This window comes from Podarcis melisellensis (genome assembly GCF_964234715.1).
Source record: "Podarcis melisellensis genome assembly, chromosome: 14".
NCBI classification, from domain to species: domain Eukaryota; kingdom Metazoa; phylum Chordata; class Lepidosauria; order Squamata; family Lacertidae; genus Podarcis; species Podarcis melisellensis.
This window is the reverse complement of record NC_138546.1, coordinates 44,002,567-44,026,613: the sequence shown is the minus strand read 5'-3', so window position 1 is coordinate 44,026,613 and position 24,047 is coordinate 44,002,567. Positions and strand designations below refer to the sequence as shown.

The 24,047-nt window shown below is 45.4% G+C and overlaps 2 long non-coding RNA genes across 2 annotated transcripts in view; one reads left to right on the top strand and one right to left on the bottom strand.

The window, feature by feature from the left end:
- The first annotated feature begins 419 nt into the window (after positions 1–419).
- The window catches only part of LOC309356370, a 251,904-nt gene continuing 228,276 nt past the window's right edge, over positions 420–24,047 (top strand). Inside the window, exons 1-3 of the long non-coding RNA XR_014162728.1 lie at positions 420–747; positions 4,135–4,187; positions 5,971–6,630. This is a non-coding gene — a long non-coding RNA (uncharacterized lncRNA). The remainder of the gene's footprint in view (positions 748–4,134; positions 4,188–5,970; positions 6,631–24,047) is intronic.
- LOC309356391 lies at positions 17,743–22,256 on the bottom strand. Its single transcript, XR_014162753.1, has 3 exons — positions 21,526–22,256; positions 19,428–19,601; positions 17,743–18,436 (listed from the first exon to the last, which is right to left on the bottom strand). It is a non-coding gene; the product is annotated as an uncharacterized lncRNA (long non-coding RNA).

The following is a 24,047-nucleotide window of genomic DNA, read 5'->3' as shown; positions in this document are numbered from 1 at the left end:
TTTTTTGTTTTAGCATCATTTTGATCAGAGCAATTGACAAAGGCAGAAGCTGGAATGTTTTGCTATAACAGTTTAGCATTCAGGTTTTGTTAGCCACTGTAATATGATTATTCACATACACACACACAGCCCAAAAACCATGTAAAAAAATCAGACGATCCGCTAACTATTACAGAAGATATTTTCTTAGTGGTCAGCATAAGTGTGGTGGCATAAACAGTTTTTAAAAATTGATTCTGTAAAAATGACTTTAAGTTCAGTACAGATATTGACTAGGATTTTTTAAAAAAAGTTATTAGTAGTTTAACTTAGAATAAATTCATCTGAAGTTGGAAAAAAAACTGTGAGTTTTTTGTGCACTCTCAACACAGCCAAATAGGGGGTGGGGGTTCCAGAATGTTCTAAAGTGTTCTGTGTGTTCCCAACTGCCGGATATATATTTTCCACAGAAGCCCCTCTGTTCCAGCTCCAGGTGGCCATAGGGAGCTCAAGGGAGCAAGAAAAGAAGGAGGCGCGAGTGAGGAGAGCACACCGAGAGGACAGAGAAGCATGCCTTGGACCACGTGTCGTGGGGATATGGTGAAGCGGCGGTACCTGTGGTGGGCTTTGGGCTGGCAGTTTAGGCAACTGCTACCACTGCCCTTCCTCGGCCGAAAAGTGCACCGCAGAACCTGGCTGGGCCCAAGCGGGGAATCGGTACTGAAGATCAACCAAGCCAGGCCATGGCGACCCAGGGAGCGCCCACAGGTCAGTCACAGAAAGATGGGTGGAGATGAGACTGAGGACGCCAACCTGGCCAGGCTGCACCACTTATGGAGATGTGTGTGTATGTCTTTGAATTCTACTCAGGGCCATCTTTAGCATATCCAGCACCGTGGTGCAAATATCTCTCTGGCACACTCCCCATTTCCCAGAGTTTTTTTAAGTGGCGGGGGGGGGACTTGTTTACATCATGTCCAGCTTGTTTACATCATGTGGTCCAGCGCACACTCAGCGTGGCACGTAAGTAAGAGGCGCCCGGATCATAGCTGTCAACCTTCCCTTTTTTTGTGGGAAATTCCCTTATTCCAGCACCATTTCCCACTGCTTCCCGCTGCTATCCCGGATTGTTAGATATCCTGTAGACTGTCCCCGGAACAGGTGAGGCTGCTGATCCCTTATTTTCAAATCTGAAAGTTGACAGCTATGGCCTCCGGGATCGCAGCCCAGATGGCCTTCCATGAAGCCTCCCTCTAAGTGCCTAGTGCCCCTTACCTGCCCCCATCCGGGGAAGTCTGTGCCACATGAGGGCCAGCAAGCAGATCAGGTGGCTTCCCGGCTGTGCCATACTTGCTCGGCACCGGGATCGCGCAGCACCGGGATCGCTCTGCTCGCAGACTCTGCAGGGAGGCACGCAGGCAACGACATAGCCAGAGAGGGGTGCCCCGTGCCCGCCCCCAATCGCGCCTGTCAGGCACCCAGGCAGCCCCAGTGGGAGGGGACGTGAAGGGGATTCCCTGAGCCAGATGCAGCATGCCCCAATGGGTGGTTGAGAGGAGAGGAGTGGGCTACCCCAGACAGTGGCGTAGCGTGGGTTGTCAGCACCCGGGGGCAAGGCAAGTAATTTGCACCCCCTAACCCATGGATTTGCGCCCCCTAACCCGTGGATTTGCGCCCCCTAACCCTAACCCCCAGATGTTGCGCCCGGTGCGGCTGGCCTCCCCTGCACCCCCCACGCTACGCCACTGACCCCACTGCACGGAAGGGAGCACACACCTAATCTCCTTCCCTGACACTCAGCTTGTGGCGCCCTTCAAAATCTGGCGCCCTGCACCACTAACATCTATGGGTAAGACACCCCTGATTCTACTCAATATTGATCCAGAGCAGATTCCAATTAATAATAATAATAATAATAATAATAATAATAATAATAATAATAATTTATACCCTGCCCATCTGGCTGGGTTTTCCCAGCCACTCTGGGCGGCTTCCAACAAAATATTTAAAATACATTAAAACATCAGTCATTAAAAACTTCTCTAAACAGGGCTGCCTTCAGATGGCTTCTAAACTTCAGATAGTTGTTTATTTCTTTGACATCTGATGGGAGGGTGTTCCACAGGGTGTATAGTTAGCAGTGTAAAAACTTAAATGTGTTACCCAAAAAATAGACCAAAGGCAATTATATTTCATCCAGCAGAGCTTTACTGCTACTGAAGACAAATGAGCATAATGGTCACAAATCCAATACATTCAAGATTGGCACTGCCCATAAGAAATCCAGTTGCAGCAGACTTAACTTAAACTTACAATAACTTATAAAAGTTAGAAAGTTATAAGTTATATATATACATAATAAGTTCAGTTCCCTGGAAGAAGGACTGATTCCTAACATGCTGTGTGAACTGTAGCTCTGTGAAGGAAATGGCGGGGTCTGCTAGCAACTTGCGGCACCTTAGCAAGCTACAGTTCCCAGGAATCTATGCGAAAGCCATAACTTACAAGTGGTATAATGATACTTTAAATGTAAGGTTCAAGTGCGGCCTTGGAGTTGTATTAAACCAAGTTTAATTCAGAGCCAACACACTGAAATTAATGGCCATGGTAAAGGACCCCTGGACGGTTAAGTCCAGTCAGTGGTGCTCATAGGGTTGTGGCGCTCATCTCGCTTCAGGCCAAGGGAGCTGGCGTTTGTCCACAGACAGCTTTCCTGGTCATGTGGCCAGCAGGACTAAACCGCTTCTGGCGCAATGGAACACCGTGATGGAAACCAGAGCGCACGGAAACGCCGTTTACCTGCTTGTCACAGTGGTACCTATTTATCTACTTGCACTGGCGTGCTTTCGAACTGCTAGGTTGGCAGGAGCTGGGACAGAGCAACAGGAGCTGACCCAGTCTCAAGGATTTGACCCGCTGACCTTCCAATCGGCAAGGCCAAGAGGCTCAGTGGTTTAGACCACAGTGCCACCCACATGCCATGACAAATGTATGGCAATCAATTCCCAATAGGTCCTATTCTGAGTAAATGTTAAATGATGACTACCTTTCGTTTCCACGTCTCACATTCCTTAGGGAACAGAGGAAGCTGCCTGACACCAAGTCAGACCATTGGTCCATTTAGCTCAATGGTTGCCTGCACTAACGGACAGCAGACCTCCAGGTCTCAAACAGAGGACATTATTATTATTATTATTATTATTATTATTATTATTACTATTATTATTATTATTTGAATTTATATACCACCCTATACCCAGAGGTCTCAGGGCAGTTCACAGAAAAGACCAACATTAAATCACAATATATATAATCAAAATGAAAACAACAACCCAATAGCACCCCTGCCCAAAAAAGAGCCACGTTTTAAAAGGGCATAGGGACATTCCTAGTCTTAACTGAAGGTAAAGGTAAAGGACCCCTGGACAGTTAAGTCCAGTCAAAGGTGACTATAGGGTTGTGGCACTCATCTCACTTTCAGATTGAGGGAGCCGGTGTTTGTCCACAGATAGCTTTCCAGGTCATGTGGCCAGCAGAAATAAACTGCTTCTGGCACAACAGAACACCATGATGGAAGCCAGAGGGCACAGAAACGCTGTTTATCTTCTTGCCACAGTGCTACCTATTTATCTACTTGCACTGGTGTGCTTTTGAACTGCTAGGTTGGCAGGAGCTGGGTCTGAGCAACAGGAGCTCACCCCGTTGTGGGGATTTGAACCGCCAACCTTCTGATTAGCAAGCCCAAGAGGCTCAGTGGTTCAGACCACAGCACCACCAGGGATTGAACCTAATACATTCTGCATACAGAGCAGATGCTCTAGCACTGAGTCACATCCCTTCCCCAAAAGGCCCGTCGCTTGATTTTCCCAGAACATTTAGGAAATAATAGCCATTCAAACTAACTCTTTAAGAAATGATTTCAGAGATCCAACACTCCACCAGTCCACTTTGACTGAGCATAAATGGGGCCAGATACAAATGGCTTAGATTGTTTAATGGAAAATAGTGGATGAGGTAAAGATTAGGAAAACGATATAGGGAGGGGGCACAGATTAAAGAAGAAGAAGATAGATAGTCGGACATTGCTGAGGTGATGAAGAGACGGTGGTTGGCCAAAATTGCAAAAGAGCTAAAATGTAATTATTCTATTTGCAGGCTCAATTGTAAGAACAGCCTGACCATTAAGTTATTGATGGCACAACGGCAAGGTAGGTCATGAGTTTTTCTCTCCCTTTGAAAGTGTCAGGGTGTAGAGAGAAAATGATAGCTTCTAATCTTACCCAGAAAAAAACTGTGTGGTACTGTCAACCACATCTAGATATTTAAACTGCCACCTGCTAGGGATGCTGGAGTTGCAAGATTGCTGCGCCGAGAAAAGAATTTGATCAGATAGCTCCACAAGATCGCTTCCAACTCTACAATTCTATTGTTTTATGTCTTCATATTATTCTAATTATTGCTACTACAACTACTACCTGCAAAGTCCCAGAGGAGGCTGCAACAATTTAAAATTTAAAAATGAGAAGAAAGATGCAACAGATGATAATCACAGGAGTAAGAAAGCCCTGAGATGTCTTTTTATATAACAGCAGCAGCAGCAGCATCTTCAGGTTGGTAAGATTTGTGAGGCAGGCTAGGCTGAGAGAGTATGGCTGCCCCAAAGTCTCCCAGTGAGCTTTAGGGTTGAGTGGTGATCCCTCAGCTCACTGGTTCCAACTCTAAGGGGTCCCTTTGAGCCCCCAATAATACATCAGACTGAGCTCCTTGCAGGATAAAAATATAGTAACTAGAATAAGGTGGGGACAGGATATTTGGGAGCATGACTAAAGACAAGCAGTACTGATGTAAAAAACTTAGGGTTTTGGTTTGGGGTCCGCTACAATCAGAGAAGACAGGTGATGTCCAAACAGGGAGAGAAAGAAGCAAACAGCTTTTTAAAAGCAAAGTTCCTTTATTCAGTTGCCACCAAATTCCCTATGTGAAGGTGATAAAAGGTACAAGGAACCCCGCCCAAAGGTAAGTCCAGAATTTTATACAGTCACAATTGTGGGTGGTCTTATTTCTTATAAGAAAAAACTTGCTCCTTTTCCCTTGTGGGGTACCCAAGAGCCCGTATAGAGACCTTATGTAGGTTCCCTATCAGTAGGAGAAAATAACAGGGGACAACCAGAGAATATTGAGAAGCAAAGCAGCTAGTAAGCCTGATCTTTATTAACTGTTGCAACAGGGTGCTCTCAACCACACAGTGGAGGCAGGAGGGACCCAGAACATTGGTGTGCAAGCTCTTATATAGACTTTTGAAATTTCCCACCCTGTAGCCCAAGACCACCCCCCCCCCCCGAAACATCATACATACATCACAGAAGGAGGCGGTCTACAGCAGAAATCATGTTTGCCAGGGTACCTGATAATGGTCACTGATTGCTTTTAACTAGGCAGTCTGGCTACTCTTTTGTGATGGTAAATACTCAGTTCCTGAATCCAGGTCACAGGCTCACCCAATTCATACACAGATACGCCCTTAAGACAGGATTTGTGAGCAAAGAGACAATGGGGAGGTTTTCCCATTTCGAAACATTTGAGGTCAATTAGAGAGAAACTACCGTATTTTTCGCTCTGTAGGACGCACTGGTCCATGGGGTCACGAAGAGTCGGACACGACTAAACAACAACAGGGAGAGTCAAAATGGTTTCAGGACTGATTTCCTGTACTGTTTTCAGACATGTGGTTTATACTGTATATATTTGAGACCTTAAATTCTTATAACATATTTGTCACAGATTCGTCACATTACAAGGTAAGGGGGAGGTACATGGGTGCAGGGTACAAAGGGGGGTGCAAGATTCAAGGTGGGGGGCAAATCCTATCCACATGAGTTAGGTAATACCTAGAAATCCAGGAAGAGATGGCAAATGATATGGTAATCCGTTTTTCAAGATTAGCAATAGGGATGAGAGTGTCATCCAACAGTTGGATTTTTCTCCCTACAGGGTCAAAGGAAATGGATCTGGTCCTCTGGCACTTTACCGAAGAAGGAAGGGGAGCTGAGTGGAAGTGATTAGTTTGAGGCTAAAAAGAACATTTATCCTTTCATGGTTGCAATAAAGTGGTGCAATTTGAATACATGGGTTCCAGTTCTTATTTTCCTGAAAGTAGTTACATTCATTGAGAAGTCGAACGAATACTGATAAGGCACAAGGATACAAAGGGGTCAGTTCCATTTGCAAAGACGCCAAATGTAACAATTGCAAAAGGGTCACCTTAGGGATTCACATTTACAAAGACAGAATTTTGAGAAAAATACCTAGATACAATTTAAAATTACCTGGATACAATTACAAAAGAATACTTGGATACAATTATTAAAATAGAAATAGGGTAAATTCAGGAAATAGGGTAATAGGCAGTGAAGGGAAGAAAGAAAAATGCTTTACAGTGGTACCTCAGGTTAAGAACTTAATTCGTTCTGGAGGTCCATTCTTAACCTGAAACTGTTCTTAAGCTGAAGCACCACTTTAGCTAATGGGGCCTCCTGCTGCTGCCGCACCACCACCGCGCGATTTCTGTTCTCATCCTGAAGCAAAGTTCTTAACCCGAGGTACTATTTCTGGGTTAGCGGAGTCTGTAACCTGAAGCATCTGTAACCCAAGGTAGCACTGTATTTGACAGAAAGGAAAGAAGGGATTTGAAGGAGGGGAATAATGGGAGAAGCAAATTAAAAGGAGAGCAAACTAAAAGGCAAAATTCAGACCAAGGTTTATATATATATATCTTAGGTTGTCTTCATTTGGTTTATTTGGTCTTGATTTTCAGCTTCTTCTTTTTCTACACCAGTACTTAGACAGGAGTGCATGAGATAGTCTTCGTGTCTTTTTCTCCATTCCTTTCATTCAGTTTTTGCAAAGGTGTTTACTGGTGCTGGAAGATTTCAGAGGCCCTGGAAGGACACAACCTCCACCCATGAACCTGACCCACCGCAAGCAGCAGCTCAGCGAATTTCATTCTCATCTGTCTGGCCTATGCATCTCAGTCAGCTCAAGGCATAGAAGACTCCAGAGTAGTAGATTGCTCCCAGAGGTCATGAGGGACGGATGTTTCTTGCTAAGACCTTCGGCAAATGAGACCGTGGGGCCTGGCCCACAGCTCAGCAGATGACAAGACCATGGAAGAGCTGCTGGGTGTTGAAACATGACTATTGCTATTGTTACAAACCCTGTTCCATTCAAGTGTGGGGAGGAAAATGGAGCCATGTCCTTACCCATATCATCCATTCATCCATTAATAAATTACCATTCCCCCAAGTTTGCAATAGCATTGTCTTGACTAACGGCATCATGGATGTAGGCCCTATCACAGTGGCCTTATGAACCTCTCAAGGTGTCATTATGAAGTGACTCCTTTCCTTTCTGCGATGACATTAAAAGCTAGGAGCATAGCAAATCCCACAGGCATGTTGCTATCAAAGGGTTAAAAGAGTAGCAGAAACGCTCTAATCACTGAGCAGCTGGAGGTCATTAGGCTTCCAGGAACATGAGTCTGTATAAATAGTCCCCCTGTTTGTTTGTTCTTCCCCTTCTCCTTTTGGGTGTGTGTTTTGCTGAGATGTGTGGTTCGTCGCCCGGATTGTTTTTTGGTGTTTTGTAAATAAACCTTATTTTTGATTTACAAACCGCATGCTCCAGGACTCCTTTTTGGGAAGATGCTGCCTCTCCTGCCCTTCTTAGCTGCTGCGCGAAATCCTCTGCCGTGGTGAGACTTTTAAAGAAGGAAGTGCACTGGGCATTTACATTAAACTAATTAAAGTTTAATGGGACAGGTTATGGTTGTTTGTACGTCAAGAAGGAGATAAGGAGAGCAGTTCAGAGTGATTTATGCAAGGACTGGAGTGAAGACAGAAGCGGTTGCCGACAACGAAAGCCTTCAAAGCAGCTTGAGTCCTGCAACGTGCCTAGAAAAGTTTTAAAGAGGCACTGCGCAGTTTGTACTCGCTGGAAGACGTCTGATTCCTCAAGGAGCCACCTCAGCAGCTGGGAGACGGTCTACAGGTGTGTGAGTATCGTTCCTAAGCCCCAGGGAGGATGGCAGAGTCCCAGGAAAGTTTTACTGTCCCGTTTACGCGACTCAATGGGAAAAATTGGCAAGATTGGAAGGCTAGAGTAAGGGTTTGGTTGCAAGCAAAAGAGTTGTGGAGCTGTACTGAAGCACCGCCTTTACAGGCAGCTGCAGACACGTCTGCAGAAGCCAAAGCAGCAGCAGCAGCTTCACAGAAACGCGACAGGAAAGCCCAAGGTCTACTAGTTTTGGCAGTGGGACCAGAGCAAATGCCTTATGTTTCTGAGTTAAAGAACACGCATGAGGTCTGGACGGTTCTGCAGCGGTTAAATTCCAGAAACACTGCGGGGGCCAAGATCCATGCTACAAGATGTTTGTTTGATTTACGTCTCCATCCGGGAGCGTGTGTGAAAGAACATATTGCCAAAATGGTGTCTGCCTTTAATCAACTAAGACAGCTGGGCATTCCTTTCTCTATGGAGCAGCAGTCATACATATTGTTGTCTTCTCTTGATAAAAGCTATGAGACTCTAGCTCTAACTTTGGAAGCTATGCCTTCAACTGAATTAACCCTTGAATACATTTCTTCTCGGCTTGCGGATGAACAGGATAAAAGGCAAAGAGAAAGAGGTTTGTCTTTAAAGGGGAGTTATGCTGTGCCTAAGAGCGTTGATGCTGAGTTTGAGCACACAGTAAATGCTTTTGCAGCTAGACACTGTTTTCGCTGTGGTTCCCCTTCCCACCTAATCAGGAATTGCACATGTGAACCTGGTCAAGACAGCAACAAGGCCGTTACCCCTAGTTACCAGACAAGGAGTTCCAGGGGACGTCGAAGAAGAGGAGGAGGTCGTGGCTACTCCCACAGCACACAGCACATGGCTTCAGCAATGGCGTTGATGCAAGGGTGTGGCCAAGGCAGCAATCTACGCTGGTTGATCGACAGTGGTGCATCTCACCACCTGGTGGCGCCATCTAGTGTACGTTTGCAGAATTGCAGACATTTGCTAACCCCTAAAGTTGTGACAATGGCAGATTCAACTAAACGTTCCTTAGAGACTGTAGGCACAGTGTTCTTAAATTGTTTGCAAACAGAAATTGATGCCTACGTGCTAAAGGGACTGAAGGGGTGTATTTTGTCTGTGTCAGAACTTGATAGAAATGGGTTTAAAACTGTGTTTGAAAATGGGGTTTGCACTATTTCAAAGAATAACGTATCTCTTTTGCAGGTGGAATGCAGAAATGGGTTATATTATTTTGAGACAAGTCCAGATGAAGTTGAACAGGTTCATGCTGGTTGTGTGAACACGCCTACCCATAATTCTTGTGTTCATTTATGGCACCGCCGTTTAGGGCATATTAATTTTCAGTATGTTAAAAGGCAACCTGAATTATCAGAAGGGTGCAAATTGAACAAATGTACTAAGTATTTGGATTGTACTGCATGCAAAAGTGCGAAGGTTCATAGATGCAGCTATCCCAGTTCAGATAGGAAATCTGACAAAGTATTCCAACTTGTGCATATGGACCTATGTGGCCCAATGCCTGTTGCTAGCATGGGAGGTTCGAAGTATGCACTGTGTCTCTCGGATGACAAAACAAAGGTTACATGGTTTTTTCCTCTCAAAACAAAAGCAGATACTGCAGAAACAGTTAAAAATTGGGTTCATGCGGTAGAACTTGAATTCGGTACTAGAGTACTTGCTTTTCAGACAGACAGAGGGTCAGAATTTACCGGGTCTGTGTTGCAGAATTTCTTTAAGAAAAAGGGAATTAAGCATCGTCTGTCTACACCTTATTCCCCCCAAGAAGGAGGCGTGGCCGAACGTAAAAATAGGGTTCTGCAAGAGTTGGCAAACTCTATGTTGTTTGATGCTAAACTTCCTCAGAGTTACTGGGCGGAAGCCTGGCAGGCGGCTACTCATATTCTGAACCGAGTATATAATTCGGTAATTGATACTACGCCTTATTTTGCTTTATATGGGAAGAAGCCCAAAGTTAATTACTTTCGGGTGTTTGGATCTCAAGCCTATGTACTTATCCCAAAAGCGTTAAGGAAAAAGGGAAGTCCAAGGGCTAGGAAACTCATCTTTTGCGGGTACGAACCACATGCCAAATCTTGGAGGTTTGTGGACCCAGGTGGGGATACTACAAGAGTGGTCCTCAGTAGGAGCGCTGATTTTTGTGAGCAGTCCGGATGGACTCACTTACACGCTAACCCTGACATTTTGAGAGATGATTTAGGCATTCATGCTGAGAAAGAAAGTCCAGAGAGTGATGAGCCAGAAGGGGATGGTGCACATGGTTCAGATGCAGATTCTGATCAGGCACGAGGTTCTTCTCCTAAGGTAGAAAAGCCAGAATCTAGGAGTGCTCCAACTTCGCCAGTCAGTAGGCCTAGCAGACAGCAAAAGCAAAGCAGGTCACCTGCAACACCAAGCCCAAGGGAGGTATCTAAACGGAGGTCTTTATCCCTAGAGGCACGTCCAGACATAAAGTCTGAGACAGATTCTGACAGCCAACGGTCAGAGGGGGCACAAGAGGAGCAATTGCGCAGGCCAAAACGCGCCACGAAGGGCAAGCCGCCAGAGCGGTTTAAGGTGACAAGTGTATACGTAAATATGGCACAGTGTGAGCCAGAAAGCTATATGGAAGTACAACAGCTTCCAAGCTCAGAAGCCGTAAAGTGGCAGGAAGCAATGGAAAAAGAGATGGCTTCAATGAAGTCTCTCGGTGTGTTTACAAGTACAGAGCTTCCGAAAGGGCAACAAGCTGTAGGTTGTCGATGGGTATATCGTTTAAAGCCCACAACTACTGAAGAGTTGCAATATAAAGCCCGGCTAGTTGCAAAAGGGTTTTCGCAGCGCAAAGGTGTTCACTATTCTCAAATCTATGCCCCTACTTCAAGATCGGAGTCATTAAGAATGCTTCTAGCCTCTTCAGCTAAGAAGGGAAATAAGCTGTTTCATTTTGATGTCAATGTGGCTTATTTAAATGCAGACTTACAGGAGGAAGTCTATATGACACCACCACCAGGTTTTGAAGGAGACAAGCCAAACCAGGTCTGGCGCCTACACAAATCCATTTATGGGTTGAAACAGTCCGCCCGTAATTGGAATTCCTGCTAAAACGATGCTCTAGAGAGCATGGGGTTCAGAAAGAGCGCAGCAGATGCGTGTCTTTATCTAAAAGGCTCGGGATGTGAACAAGAAGCAGTTTTGATATTTGTTGACGATTTATTATACAGTGGAAAGGATGATAAACTTGCACAACAATTTGCCACAAAGCTTGGAGAAAGGTTTCAGATAAAATCACTAGGCAATGTATCTGTTTATCTAGGAGTTAAAATTCAGCAAGATGAAAATGGTAACTATTGGCTTAGCCAAGAAGCTAAAATCCAGCAGTTGCTGGAAAGGTTTAAAATGAACAACTGTGCTGGTGTTAAAACCCCAATGGAGTTAAGTTACACAAAGGATGCTCAAATTGAGCAAAAGGCAGAGTTCTGTAATCCCGGGGTTTACCAGTCAGCGATAGGCAGTCTACTCCACATTGCACAGTGGACTCGGCCCGATATAACATATGCTGTCAACATGCTGTGTAGACAAGCTGAAAAACCATCAATGCATGCTTGGCAAGGAGTAAAAAGAGTTTTAAGGTATCTCCAAACTACCAAAAGCTTTCGCTTAAAACTATCAGCAGAGGGCAGCACACAACTTGAATGTTGGGCCGACAGCAGTTGGGCAGATGCTGGACCAGATAGAAAATCAGTGTCAGGAATGGCGATAAAATTTGGAAATGCACTAATTGGTTGGAGATCAAGAAAACAATCACTTATAGCTTTAAGTTCAACTGAATCTGAGTTCAATGCGTTATCAGATATATGTAGAGAACTGGAATTTTATAAGCAACTGGTACAAGAATTGTTTGGAGAATGTTCCCTACCTATCAGAGTGTGGGAAGACAATCAACCTTGTATTAAACTAGCTAAATCAGGTCAATTCAAGGCGCACACAAAACACTTGGATATCCGTTATCAAAATGTATGCCAAAGTGTAAAACAAGGTTTAATTGAACTAAAGTATTGTCCAAGCCAAGAAAATCTCGCAGACGGTTTTACAAAAGCTTTGAGTCCGCAATCTCATAAATGTTTCTGTTCAGGTTTAAATTTGTATTAAGGTTGGTACAGCTCAGTGTTACGAGCGAGAGGGGGTGTTGCTATCAAAGGGTTAAAAGAGTAGCAGAAACGCTCTAATCACTGAGCAGCTGGAGGTCATTAGGCTTCCAGGAACATGAGTCTGTATAAATAGTCCCCCTGTTTGTTTGTTCTTCCCCTTCTCCTTTTGGGTGTGTGTTTTGCTGAGATGTGTGGTTCGTCGCCAGGATTGTTTTTTGGTGTTTTGTAAATAAACCTTATTTTTGATTTACAAACCGCATGCTCCAGGACTCCTTTTTGGGAAGATGCTGCCTCTCCTGCCCTTCTTAGCTGCTGCGCGAAATCCTCTGCCGTGGTGAGACTTTTAAAGAAGGAAGTGCACTGGGCATTTACATTAAACTAATTAAAGTTTAATGGGACAGGCAGGATATGAGTGAAGACCAGTGTCCTCTCCTGCTCTTGCCTCCAACAGCTAATTGTCAATGGCCTACATCCTTTGAACCTGCCATCTTCACAGCTTCACGAGTTTGCCTAATCCATTTAAAAATACTCGAAACCACAGTTAGGCAAGAGGCGAGGCTGACCCCTATCATCAGGTAGAGTGAAACCAACCCCAAGAGATCTGGGAGACAGTAAAAGGTAAAGGGACCCCTGGCCATTAGGTCCAGTCACAGACGACTGTGGGGTTGCGGCGCTCATCTCACTTTACTGGCCAAGGGAGCTGGCGTACAGCTTCCGGGTCATGTGGCCAGCATGACTAAGCCGCTTCTGGTGAACCAGAGCAGCACACGGAAATACCGTTTACCTTCCCGCCGGAGTGGTACCTATTTATCTACTTGCACTTTGAAGTGCTTTCGAACTGCTAGGTTGGCAGGAGCAGGGACCGAGCAATGGGAGCTCACCCCATTGCGGGGATTCAAACTGCCGACCCTCTGATCGGCAAGCCCTAGGCCCTAAGCCAATTTACTCAGTGTTAGATACCATCGATATATCCCCTGCCCATTAGGTCCAGTCATGACCGACTCTGGGGTTGCGGCGCTCATCTCACTTTATTGGCCAAGGGAGCCGGGGTACAGCTTCTGGGTCATGTGGCCAGCATGACTAAGCCACTTCTGGCGAACCAGAGCAGTGCACGGAAATGCTGTTTACTTTCCTGCTGGAGCGGTACCTATTTATCTACTTTCACTTCATGCCTTTGAACTGCTAGGTTGGCAGGAGCAGGGACCGAGCAACGGGAGCTCACCCTGTTGCAGGGATTCAAACCGCCAACCCTCTGATTGGCAAGCCCTAGGCACTGTGGTTTAGACCACAGCGCCACCCTCATCCCTCTCTGGGAGACAGTAGCAGATGCCAAACAACACCAACCCTAAATGCCAGCCCTAATAATAGAAAGCAGAGCCAGGGGACCTCAAACTTAGGAGTCAAATGCAATCTTCTAAACTGCTCCATCTGGCCCTCAGGACTCTCCCTAGGCCTGTGGATCTCAAACTGTTTTCCTCTGGGCCACACTCTCAGAATGAAAATTTGCTTGTGCCACACCATTTTTTTTATTGAAAAACGAACAGAAACAACTCCTAGCAGTGCCTGGTTTATAACATCGAACACAGCTATTTTATAATACGATCGTGGGACACCCAGAAAGTATAAAACAATGCAGCAACATAAGAACGTGAATCACTCCCAAAATATAATTATAAATGAGCCTCTTACGTATGCACCTTAGGTATGCATGCAAACTCAGTGAGGGGCATGAGCTTGCTTTTGCAGGGTAATCTCGTTTATATTAGGTCTAATTTGAGATAAACAGACTTTCTTCTCATCAACACAAAGAAGCCTTTCTCTTCTCTGGTCTTTCATATTTGTCAGAGTTGAAAATCCATGCTCATGATATGGATATGTCATGGAGAATTGTAGAAGAATAGCCAATGCTTTTGAAGAGAGGCATGGATACTATTTCTGGCTATATATATATATTCCTTGGGACGCAGGTGGCGCTGTGGGTTAAAGCCTCAGCGCCTAGGACTTGCCGATTGAAAGGTCGGCGGTTCGAATCCCTGCGGCGGGGTGCGCTCCCGCTGCTCGGTCCCAGCGCCTGCCAACCTAGCAGTTCGAAAGCACCTCCGGGTGCAAGTAGATAAATAGGGACCGCTTACCAGCGGGAAGGTAAACGGCGTTTCCGTGTGCGGCTCTGGCTCGCCAGAGCAGCGATGTCACGCTGGCCACGTGACCCGGAAGTGTCTCCGGACAGCGCTGGCCCCTGGCCTCTTAAGTGAGATGGGCGCACAATACTATATATATATAGTATTTTGATACTGTACTAATTAGCTGGAACTGACCACTACTTTCTGACTAAACTTCTAATCTCTAATGACCCTTTATTTGCAGTCAGAACCAATTTATAACAGATAAACATCAGTTCTTCACTAAACAGGGCTGCATTTGAGCAATAAAGTTGCATTTATAGCTTATTACAAATAAATTCAGCTGCAGATTAAAATTAATGACAATCTTAAGAGGAATGCTAAGGATGGGGGGGGGGAATCAGTGGAAAATATAGATATTTGACTTATGCAAAATCAAAGATTTATCCATGTACCCTGTATTAAAATTTCCACATGTGTGTGACATTTGGAGCCTGTATGGTGTAGTGGTTAGCGTTTCAGACTAGGACCTGGTAGTCCAGGGTTCAAATCCCCAGTCAGGCACTGGGTGACCTTGGGCCAGTTACTGTCTCTCAACCTAACCTACTTCACACGGTTGCTGTGAGGATAAGATGGGGAATGGAAGAACCATAGAATCATGGAAGTGTAGAGCTGGAATGCACCCTAATATTCCTCTAGTCCAACCCCATGAAATTCATGAATGCAACCTTGAGCTTCTGGAATGAATGAAAGTTTTTTTTTTTTCCCAGTAGTGCATTGCAGCAAAATCAACCAAAAGACTGAATACCCCTTAAAACCTAACAAAAGTTATCGTGGCATAAGCTTTTACAGTTTACAGTCCACTGAAGTGGCCATGGAACCTTATGCCAACCTGGTGCCCTCCTGATGTTTTGAACTATACCAGCTGGAGCTGATGAGAACTGCAATCCATAACATTTGGTGAGCACCCAGTAGGCAAAGACTGGCTTAAAAGGTAAAGGGACCCCTGACCATTAGGTCCAGTCGTGGCCGACTCTGGGGTTGCGGCGCTCATCTCACTTTATTGGCCAAGGGAGCCGGCGTACAGCTTCTGGGTCATGTGGCCAGCAGGACTAAGCTGCTTCTGGCGAACCAGAACAGCGCACGGAAACGCCATTTACCTTCCCGCCAGAGCGGTACCTATTTATCTACTTGCACTTTGACGTGCTTTCGAACTGCTAGGTGGGCAAGAGCAGGGACAGAGCAACATGAGCTCACCCCATCGTGGGGATTCTAACCGCTGACCTTCTAATTGGCAAGTCCTAGGCTCTGTGGTTTAACCCACAGCGCCACCCGCATCCCTAAGGCTGGCTTATGCCATAATAAAATCTACCACTTCTTAAGGGGACACAGGACTCTTGGTTTGTAATGCTTTCAAGCTATCCATTTTATCCAGTTGTCGATGCATGCATTTTAAAACTGAGAAAAGAAAATGTCCATTTTAAAAAAATAAATAAATTAGGAACTACAGTGGTACCTCGGGTTAAGTACTTAATTTGTTCTGGAGGTCCGTTCTTAACCTGAAACTGTTCTTAACAAGAAGCACCACTTAACTAATGGGGCCTCCCGCTGCCGCCACGCCGCCAGAGCACGATTTCTGTTCTCATCCTGAAGCAAAGTTCTTAACCTGGGGTACTATTTCTGGGTTAGCGGAGTCTGTAACCCAAAGCATCTGTAACCTGAAGTGTCTGTAACCAGAAGCGTATGTAACCCGACGTACCACTGTATAGAATTGCTCTTCCTTTGAAAAAGCACTGTGAGACTTATCTCAGCTGTGGCAAATTCAGCCACAGAGACCACGTCTATGACCAGGTTTTGCTAACCTCATCCGTAATCATTAGCAGTCATGGATATTGCTAGTCAAGTAAATCAACGCTGGGCTAGCGGCAAGGGTCCTGCCACCCTTGTTTCAATTCATTACCCAGTTTAATTGCGTTTTATAAAGGTTGCTGTATAGGGGAAAGCCATTACACATAACAAGCACAGTGGAATACCTTTTTCTGCCTCGTCTCTGCTTGCACTTACACTCACCCCTGGTGGAATTCATTCTGCTCCTTGTCCCCTGGGGAGGGGACTGGCTAAGATCCTCAAACTCAAACTAAGCTGAATTTTCAGAAGCAGGGGAGCCCAAGGATCATAATTGAGATGATACACAATTACTGTACCATCTGTTGAGAATTTCCATTCCACCTTAAGGAGCAGACATGGGATTATTACGTGTGACATGTCTGTTTACATTCCAGCACAGTCTGCTGGGAACTTCCATTGTGTGTATAACTTTTGCTTTTCTCTGTCTCTCTGAGGAGAAGAAAGGGAGACGACATGTTTTCTTTGTCCTGATTTATGCTTAATAAATCTTTAGCTGTTAGTATGTTTCCAAAAGCCTCAAGCCTGTTCTGTTTGTTCAGTATGCTCTGCTAATATAGCATGCTCAGGCTTTTGAAGTCTGAGTCGCTGATTTATGTCGCACCAGAGATCGGGGGATCATCATGGCTGGAAGGGCATGATCCAGCTGGGGGCTAACCAGCTGGCATTTTGGTGCCCTAAGGATGCTGACACCAACATGCTCCCACCAAAATGTCTTAAGAGCCCTTCTGGGTAAGAATTTAGTCCAGAAGTGAGGAATCTCTGGCCCTCCAGATGTAGTTGGATGCCAATTCCCATCAACCCCAGTTAGGATGGCCAATGGTCAGGCATGATGGGATGGAGGTTCAAAGGTTCCTCACCCTGATCAGCAGTCAACAGGACACCTCTGGGAAGGTCACAAGAGAGGTATGGAAGCAACACAGCCCTCCCTATTGCTGCTTCCCAGCAGCTGACCTTCGGCGTCATACTGTGTCTTCTAATGCCAGTTCTAATGCGAACCAACGCCAGTGTACTGGAAGAAGCATAGATCGCCAGTATTGAAGCAACAATTCTTCAAGATCAACTTCATTGGACTGGTCATGTTGTGTGGATGCCTGATTATCGTCTTCCCAAGCAACTACTCTACTCCAGACTTAAAAATGGAAAGTGTAATGCTGGTGGTCAACAAAAGTGGTTTAAAGACTCTCTCAAGGCAAATCTAAAAAAATGTAGTAGAAACACCGACAACTGGGAAACACTGGCCTGTGAGCGCTCCAGTTGGAGAACAGCCTTTACCAAAAGTGTCATGGATTTTGAAGATGCACAAACTCAGGATGAAAGGGAGAAACATGCTAAGAGGGAAGCACGCTTGGCAAACCCTCACCGTGATCAACTCCTGCCCGGAAACCTATGTCCCCACTGTGGAAGGACGTGTGGATCCAGAATTGGCCTCCACAGTCACTTACAGACTCACTGTTAAAACCGTGTTCAGGGAAGACAATTTTGCTCAGCTACGAGGGATCGCCAAAGAAGAACTGTGTCTTCTCCTCTTTGTTATTATTTAAAGGACGTACATACTACTTTTGATCAGAAAAGGTCATAGCAGTTTACAAAGAACAGCATGGAACAAAAGACAAGAAATGAAACACAGGATGCCAAACAGAGGCTTAGAGGGCGTCTGCAGGGTTTTCCAATGGTGTCTCAAATATACGCGATGTCCCTTAAATGTGCGGGGCCTCGGAATGTGACCCCTGTGTAAATGGGGAGCTGCCTGGGTTCACACTTCTCTGAACTTTGCCGTGCTGTTCCCCAGCCAAGTAATGTGAAGAAAAAGGCATAACTAGGGTCAAGTGTGTATAAAGTGAAACTTTCAACAACCATCTGCTCAGGCTTGGGATATTTGGAATCACCCACTGAATGTCATATGCTGTCTACATGCTTCCTTTCTTCTGTGTTTACTGAAATTGTGGTGATCCAGATGTTTACTGCTTTACTTTGAGTTTTATAGTGTGCATGCCAGGAACAGGGGAAGTCGCTTAATCTAGTTTTATGTGGTTTTCTCTCTTCCTTCATTCCTTCTTTCTCCCTTTTCCATTTTGCTCTCCTCTGCTGTCTTCTCACTGTCTTCTTTCTTTCTTTCTTTCTTTCTTTCTTTCTTTCTTTCTTTCTTTCTTTCTTTCTTTCTTTCTTTCTTTCTTTCTTTCTTTCTTTCTTGGTATGCTGTCCCTGCTGAAAATACAACAAAATTTTATTTACCAAAAATGCTTATATTAGTGAAGATAATATACAATAAATGCATTATATTATATTCACTTGCAAAACATGTATATTAGGCAAAGTTGCATTTTAAAAGGTGTATATTGGATGCAGTTCACACTAAATTAAAAATCAGATGTGGAACTGAATTTAGGATTGGAACAAATGAGCAACCGAAAAAACCCGAAATGGACTGATTTGCCTATTATTGAGAGCTGGACCATAAAGAAGGCTGATCGCCGAAGAATTGATGCTTTTGAATTATGGTGCTGGAGGAGACACTTGAGAGTCCCATGGACTGCAAGAAGATCAAACCTATCCATTCTTAAGGAAACCAGCCCTGAGTGCTCACTGGAAGGACAGATCCTGAAGCTGAGGCTCCAATACTTTGGCCACCTCATGAGAAGAGAAGACTCCCTGGAAAAGACCGGGATGTTGGGAAAGATGGAGGGCACAAGGAGAAGGGGACAACAGAGGACAAGATAGTTGGACAGTGTTCTCGAAGCTACCAGCATGAGTTTGACCAAACTGCGGGAGGCAGTGGAAGGCAGGAGTGCCTGGAGTGCTCTGGTCCATGGGGTCACGAAGACAAGAACAACAACAACAACAACAACTGCAGCTTAAACCTATTGACAGTTTTTGGGGTGCAAATTCAATCTTCTCATTTGGATCAAACACTGTATATATATTTGTTTGTGTTTGTGTGTGTGTGTGTGTGTGTCAGATTGTTAGCCAACATAGCCAAGACCCCAGCTGTAAACTACAACATGAGCTAGAAAGAGAATTCCTCATTTAGCAATGGCACCCCAACCTTTTCCTCCCTCTCCCCACCTCCTCTGTTTGAAAATAGGCTCACCCACAAACAAACAAAAAGGAGATAACTTTTCGTCTGTTGCAACATCGGGACTCATTTCCAAAGTGACAGAAAGCTGAGCCAAAGGTATCATTATGCTCAGCCATATACCTTAGCAGAGTGTTGACGGCAGCTCCTGCCGAGTTCAAGTAGGCATCCATGGCGGGGAGGCCATTGTGTCTCTGAGAAGTAAACAACGGATAATGGATACCTTGCCCAAAGTCAGCTGAAAGGTAATCATTTCCGCATCCTTTGACTGGCAGGCAGATTGCTAGCTTCCATACCCTTTCACAAAAGGAAAGGGAGATATAATTAATCTATTTCTTCTTAACCAAGTTAGGCAACTCATCGTTTCCTCTCTGTGTGTGGAAGCCAGCTATTAGGAGAAGGAGAAGGAGGGTTGCACGCTCAGGGCACTTCAAACTAGTGTGCAAGCTGCAGACCTTCCCACAAAGGGCACTCATCCATCAGGACACTCTCTTTCACAGATTCCCTGTTCAAATTCCCCTCCTGCTTGCTTGATATGTTATCAGGGCAGGCCCAGGATGAAACAAAGAAGTCCCACCCTGTCAAAGGCAGCCATTGCTTTCTCATCGATGGATCTTTCAACCAGCTGGACTAAACTGTTGGATTACGGCACTAGCTAGTGCACCATCCTTTCCAACATGGTCAGTGTCCATATTCGGAACCAAGGATGTTTTAGCACAGGCAGGGGAACGAGGGAGAATCCCAGGTCCCGGGTGCAGATGGGGACTTGCAAGCCTCTCTATCCGGCTCTTCAGACCCTCCCCAGGTCTTGCTTCATACTCACTTTCCCCCCAAAAAAAAAATATTGGGGAAGGGGTTTCCTCTGGGTGAAACACATCCTTGAACTCTGATGATGCCTTCTGCTTGCATGGATGGAGGATAGAGGTGTGAATGCATGTGTGTAGAAACCAGCCTGCTGTAGAAAGCTACAAATCACATTTCGGCCTCTACCCACTCTTGCCTCCTGCCTTACCCATCACTGGCATGTGACCTCCAGAAAGTTGCCCAGAAGGGAATATAGCTTTCAGGTTCAAAAGGTTTTTCCACCCCAGGCTGTATATACACCAATCACTTTTCCATTATTATTTTGTTGTTGTTGTTGTTTAGTCATTTAGTCGTGTCCGACTCTTCGTGACCCCATGGACCAGAGCACGCCAGGCACTCCTGTCTTCCACTGCCTCCCGCAGTTTGGTCAAACTCATGCTGGTAGCTTCGAGAACACTGTCCAACCATCTCATCCTCTGTCGTCCCCTTCTCCTTGTGCCCTCCATCTTTCCCAACATCAGGGTCTTTTCCAGGGAGTCTTCTCTTCTCATGAGATGGCCAAAGTATTGGAGCCTCAGCTTCAGGATCTGTCTGTCCTTCCAGTGAGCACTCAGGGCTGATTTCCTTAAGAATGGATAGGTTGGATCTTCTTGCAGTCCATGGGTCTCTCAAGAGTCTCCTCCAGCACCATAATTCAAAAGCATCAATTCTTCGGCGATCAGCCTTCTTTATGGTCCAGCTCTCACTTCCATACATCACTACTGGGAAAACCATAGCTTTAACTATAGCGTTTTCAGCTGTACACAGTTATTTTCTGTATACCCAATTAACGTTTTCCAATCTTCTTTAAACGTATTTCTTCTTGCTCACTTATTCCACATGTTAACTCTGCAAGTTGCACATATTTTGTCAACTTAAGCTGTTTATTCTTCTTTGGTTGGGGCCTCACTCACTTTCCATTTTGGGGCTAATAAAACACAGCCCAAATTGTTGCATATATAAATAACATTTTCTGACACCTGGGGATTGCAGTCTGAGTTATCCCCAACAGAAAGGACTCGGGGGGGCGGGTTGGGGGAAAAGTAATTTTAAACATTTTTTTCAATTCATTATAAATCATTTCCCAATACCCTTTTACCTTTCTACATGGCCACCACATATGAAAGAATGTTCACTCCACCTCTTTGCATTTCCAGCACTTATCTGATTCAGTCTTGTTAATCTTAGCAAGCCTACTCAGTTAGAGACCACCTATGAATCATTTTCAAATAGTTCTCCTGCAAAGAATAACATGCTGTAGATTTCAAGTCCACCCCAGGCCTTTGGTATGATTCAGAAGGGCTCGTGTTGTTGTTGTTGTTCCTATTGTTGTCATTGTTGTCATATTTATACTCCACCTTTCCCCCTGATAACTTACTTCACAGTGGCTTGGAGCCCTTCCTCCAGCACTTTGGACTCCACACATCACAGTCTGAAAGATCCAGCTCCCCAGAGGCAAATCTCCCATTTCTAAGAACCTCCTTGCTCACTCTCTTGGCTGAGTTTCTCCTGTCAGCAAAATTAGGTCAGCAAGCTGTCCGCATTCCTTAGGAACATAAGACGCTGCCTTACTCTGAGTCAGAACTTCGCCTAGGGAATGACACCACCCGCCACCCCATGTTCGTCTTGCTCGGCAGACGACGCTTCACAGAACTATGATTCCCAGAGCAGATTAACGTACAACCCCCCTTCCCAGGGAACAGGGGGATATGGCTCTCCTGGAAATTCTCAGCACCCTTAATAAACTGCATTTTTTTTGGAGGAAGCCATCAGTCTTTAAAGGGCTTCAAATGTAAGATGCAAATGCGGCCCTGAAAAAAGTGCCCATCTGTGATCTAAAGGAAAGACCATATTTATAGTAACTGTTTTGGATCTTAAGAGACCTATATTAGATCCTTCCTACTGCCACTAGCACATGGGTAGGCAAACTAAGGGCCGGGGGCCGAATCCGGCCCAATCGCCTTCTAAATCCAGCCCGCGGGCGGTCCAGGAATCAGCATGTTTTTACATGAGTAGAATGTGTCCTTTTATTTAAAATGCATCTCTGGGTTATTTGTGGGGCCTGCCTGGTGTTTTTACATGAGTAGAATGTGTGCTTTTATTTAAAAGGCATCTTTGTGGGGCATAGGAATTTGTTCGTTTTTATTTTTATTTTCAAAATATAGTCCTGCCCTCCACAAGGTCTGAGGGACAGTGAACCGGCCCCCTGCTGAAAGTTTGCTGACCCCTGCATGTGGCCCCTGAAAAATTGCCCTGAAGGGAAAGCGGACCTTGGACCGAAGAAGGTTCTACATCCATGAATGGGAGATCTGGCTCACAAAATGATCTGCAGTACGAGACTAAGGGGCATTATAGCGTGCCCTTATTTCCATCAGCTGGGGGGGGGTGCCTCAGAGGCAGGAATTCTGCCTGCCTGCCGTCCCCAAACTTCAGGCTCACTTGCAGTCAACTGAGCCTTGTGTCCTGTGTAACTACATGGGGAGCCCGGCTGTTGAAAGAAAATGTTACAAGAGGATTTTGTATCTTTAAACTCTGACCGTGTTTTAATTTATTTTCCCCCTGCTGCTTCCAATTCTCAGCTTGAGCGCGGGGGAATGGGGCCAGCTCAAGCAAAGGGAAGAGGGAGATGTTTGGAGGCCAAATGGAGCGCATTTGGGAAGGCCTTGTCAGGCCACCGGTTTCCTAACACCCTGGAGTGGGTTGCTGGCAATGAGATCCTTCGGCCAAACAACAGCTCAGCGTTCAGGACCCCAAAGAACTTGGTGCCCTTGTGTGCTATTTTCCTGTTTATTCTCTCCCCCTCTCTCTTCCTCTCCTCCTCCTCTCTCTTCCCCCCTCTCCCCTTCCCCCCTTTCTCCCCTCAGGGATTGGAAATACCAGAGCTGATGTCACGAGCAGGCAGCACTCGCCAGAAATAAAATCTTGGATAAACTCACAGGCTCCAGCCAGTCCTTTTCAGTCCCTCTCTTTGCCATCTATATTCTCTTCCCCTCCCAGCGCCACTTCCCAACAAGATCTCAGCCTGAGCCAACCAACTTCCTCCCCACCCTCCCAGGAGGAAGAAATATATATATATTAAGCATTAAGGCATTTCAAGCAGTTGGTCTTAGAGGGCAGATCCCAGACCAGAAACCAGTTTTCACGTCAGAGTGTATGGACAGCTGTGGCCCAACAGGTTTGTGGACAGCAGCCTGCTCACAGGGGTGTTGGCTAAGTACTTGAAAGAATCAGGGTACAGCCCCCTGACATAAATCTGCATATGCTAATTTATATATCTAGAGAGGTGCATATTTAAGGCAATGGATGGTTGGAGATCTCACTGGCAATGTGCTTTGCAAAATGCCCAGCAACTTCACCATACATTTAAAGCCCTCTTATACCAGTCCTGGCTTCTCCAAAGAATCCTGGAAACTATATTTTATTAAAGGGGGTGTGTCCATTGTTAAGGGGCCACCACTGAGAAAGCCTCTCTTGTGCTTCCCAGGGAAACCTCTAGATCTTTAATGGTGGGCTCCCAAGAAGGACCCCTGAGCTAGATCTTTGTATATGGGAAGAATTATTTGACTGAAGATGACTGTTTAGATAAGTTACCCCCATGCTGTTCAGGCTTTGAACAAAAGGAGGTAGGTATCTAATCTTTCCTTCTCTCTTCCTGGCTCCTGTTGCTTGCAGTTCTTCAGCCTTGCCAAGTGATGCCTGTTACTACTTACCAAATGGCATGTGATGGAGGCATGAGCAGGGCATGGCTCATATAAACCCCAGTGTCATCACACATCCTCTGCATGGGAATACATGCGGCCTGGGTGACTCAATTTCTTCAAGGGTGGTGCTGATAACACCAAGGCTGTAGAAAACTCAAACTTTTATTTGGCTGGAAAGCAGCCTATTCTACAAGTGCCC